Source organism: Herpailurus yagouaroundi, unplaced genomic scaffold (genome assembly GCF_014898765.1).
Source record: "Herpailurus yagouaroundi ecotype Mexico unplaced genomic scaffold, PumYag 67700, whole genome shotgun sequence".
NCBI lineage: Eukaryota > Metazoa > Chordata > Mammalia > Carnivora > Felidae > Herpailurus > Herpailurus yagouaroundi.
This window is the reverse complement of record NW_024420499.1, coordinates 8,543,691-8,547,035: the sequence shown is the minus strand read 5'-3', so window position 1 is coordinate 8,547,035 and position 3,345 is coordinate 8,543,691. Positions and strand designations below refer to the sequence as shown.

Sequence of the window (3,345 nt, the reverse complement as noted above, 5' to 3'; positions counted from 1 at the left end):
GTGTCTTCCTCTCTCTCTGCCCCTCCCCAACTCATGCTGTGTCTCTCAAAAATAAATAAACATTAAAAAAATTAAGACTTAAGCTGTTTGAAAGATGACCTGAGGCATCTGACAGTCTTTAAGAGTATATCTGAGCAAAAATTGATTGGAATCAGAAGTGGTAAGCACTGGGTGTTGTACGGAAACCAATTTGACAATAAATTTCATATATGAAAAAAAAGGCTTTTCTTGTTCTCACATCATCTTTTTTAAAAAGTTTATTTATTTTGAGAGAGTGAGAGCTGAAGCAGGGGAGTGGCAGAGAGAAAGGGAGAGAGAGAGAGAATCCCAAGCAGTCTCCCCTCTGTCAGCACAGAGCCTGACTCAGGACTCAGTCTCACGAACTGTGAGATCATGACCTGGGCTTAAATTGAGTCAGACACTTAACCGACTGAGCCACCCAGGCACACCTCAACCTCATCTCTTATGGGTGCTTCATGTAAACCTGTGCTGGCAGAAATATATCCTCAGGTTCCACCCAATCCTCAGCCCAATAGCTTTCATTTCCTTGCCAGATTGCAAAACTATTCCAACTGATCACAACCTCTTGTAAAAATTAAGGGTCATCCCAACCTCTTGTAACTATAAAGCCTGCCTCCCACAGTCTCTGCTAAGCCACTCTGTTTTCAAGTGCAATTTTCACGTGGCCTTGTGTGGACTGGAATGATTTCCTTCAGGGCTGTATAATTGATTAATAAACTTAAGTTTTAGTTCATCTGCCTGGCATCAGGTGTTGTGCATTTGGCCATCACATACTGTTTAGGGTGGAACATCCCTTTCTCACCAATGAGGTGAATAGGAGTAAATCAAAACTGGGGTCAGACTTCCTTGTTCCTTTGCATGTCTCTTAATCTTTTGTGGGAAATTGCACATTTGAGATAATATGTTGTAGCAACTCTGGCTACTGACTCCTCCTCTGGTGCTTGTAATTGTTCTTTGATTTTCTATTTATTTGCTTAGTGACATTTTGGAAGTCTATTCCACCTCCCCCAAAGCATGAAACCTCTGATTTTCCTCCTCAAGGAACCAAGCACAGGCTTGGATATGCCTTCAATCACTCAAGGATGAGTATTTTTTGCAAGGCTACTTTTGATTGTCTCTTTCCCTCGCCACACTCAGCTAGTAATCTTCATGAGTTGCAGGATTGGGCATAAATTGCTCAATAGACTGAACCAATTAAAGTTGGGTTCCTTTGATGGGACAGTTTTCAGGTTAGTATTTGTTATTTGTTCTTACCCCAGTGGGGCTCTTCTTAGTTGTACATTTCCCTGGTTCTCTCTGGCAAACTAGCTTTCTTTTTTTAAAAATTTTTTAATGTTTATTTATTTTTGACAGAGAGAGAGAGAAAGAGGAGAGAGAGAGAGAGGGCGCACACAAGCGGGGGAGAGGCAGAGAGTGAGACACAGAAAACAAAGCAGACTCTAGGCTATGAGGTGTCAGCACAGAGCCTGATGTGGGGCTTGAACCCACGAACCACAAGATCATGACCTGAGACGAAGTCAGACACTTAACCGACTGAGCAACCCAGGCACCCTGGTAAACTAGCTTTCTTACAGTTTAGTTTTTAATTTGAATAATTCTACTCACTTTTTTTTCCAGCTCTTCTTTTATTCATTTTTTTAAAATATAATTTATTGTCAAATTGGTTTCTATACCACACCCAGTGCTCATCCCAACAAGTGCCCTCCTCAGTGCCATCACCCACTTTCCCCTCGCCCCCACCCCCCATCAACCCTCAGTTTGTTCTCTGCATTTAAGAGTCTCTTATGGTTTGCCTCCTTCCCTCTCTGTTTGTAACTGCTTTTTCCCCCTTCCCTTCCCCCATGGTCTTCTATTAAGTTTCCCAAGATCCACATATGAGTGAAAACATATGATATCTGTCTTTCTCTGACTGACTTATTTGACCCAGCATAATACCCTCCAGTTCCATCCACCTTGTCACAAATGGCATGATTTCATTCTTTCTCATTGACAAGTAGAATTCCATTGTATATATAAACCACGTCTTCTTTATCCATTAATCAGTTGATGGACATTTAGGCTCTTACTCTTAATTGCTCTTAACCACAAACTATTATTTTTGAGAGGGCTATAAGCTTCAACTTCTTCATCGTCTATTGCAAATTGATTCACTTCCCTTGGGAAGAGATGCAGAGCCCCCTGTTTAATGGCTTGCTTCTTGGGAAAAAGTCTATGAGCTATAGATGAGGAACTGGGAATGGTGTACTTCTTAATGGGTAACACTCCTGCTTTGGGAGCTGCTGATTCAGTGGAGGGGGACAGTAGTTTCAGGTTTTCTTGGTTTGACTCACCTAGTGTGGAATCTCTTACTAAACGGGGGCCCCAATATTCTCAGTTGTGCTGCATCGAAGGTAATCCTATAGGGGGAAACTGCATGGAAGACGGGAACCCCACCTCGGACTATACGCACCTAGACTTCACCTCAGCAATAGGTAGCTGGAGCAATATGAGAAATGTTGATGCTCTGCCTTTTCTGGAAAGATCACTCTGGGAGAAGGGGGGAGAAGTTACCCTGCTTTCTTGGCTGTACCAATTTGGAGTTTCTCTCTTGCTGACAAAGGAGGGAAAGAGGGGGTATAGGTTTTGGCTCAAATGCCACTGATTCTCACTGTCCTTATCAATTATTTGTGTTTATTTATTTATTTTGAGAGATTGAGAGAGCACGCACATGTGCTTGAGCAAGTGGGGGAGCAGAGGAGAAATAGGGAGTGGGAGAGAGAATCCCAAGCTCACACCCGGCTTTCAGTTTGAAATCCAATGTGGGGCTCGAACCCACCAACGTGATATCATGACCTGAGCTGAAACGAAGATTCGGATGCTTAACTGATTGAGGCACATAGGCACCCCACAGCCTTTATCAGATTTTAGCAGATATTCTTGAATAAATGTTTCTTTACTGGCTGTATGCCCTTAGGAGCATTTCTAGATAATTTAGATTGTTTGATTAAACCACAACAACAACAAAAAACCCACAAAACTAATTTTTACCAGTTTCATTGGGGAGCAGATTCATAGAGCTCCTCAGGTTATCATGACAGTAGTGCAACTTCTAGCAATCTTTATTAGTCACCTCCTTAAGGGCCTGTTCTACCTCAAAATGCCAGCAGTGTGAGAATGTAAGGGGGCATGAAATGGCCACTGAATGCTATGTCCATTCATGCACTGTTACATCACCCTCACCATGGGCAGCAATGCTTTGTCTGCATGTAAGTGTCCCAATTATCACAAAATGTGGACATTCTTGGACTCAAGAACTACCAGTATGTGGCTAGAATCTGCCACTCA

The 3,345-nt window shown here is 42.5% G+C and overlaps 1 pseudogene; it reads right to left on the bottom strand.

The window, feature by feature from the left end:
- Positions 1-3,073, bottom strand: part of LOC121025739 (CTD small phosphatase-like protein 2) — a 4,886-nt pseudogene extending 1,813 nt beyond the window's left edge.
- Positions 3,074-3,345: the final 272 nt, after the last annotated feature.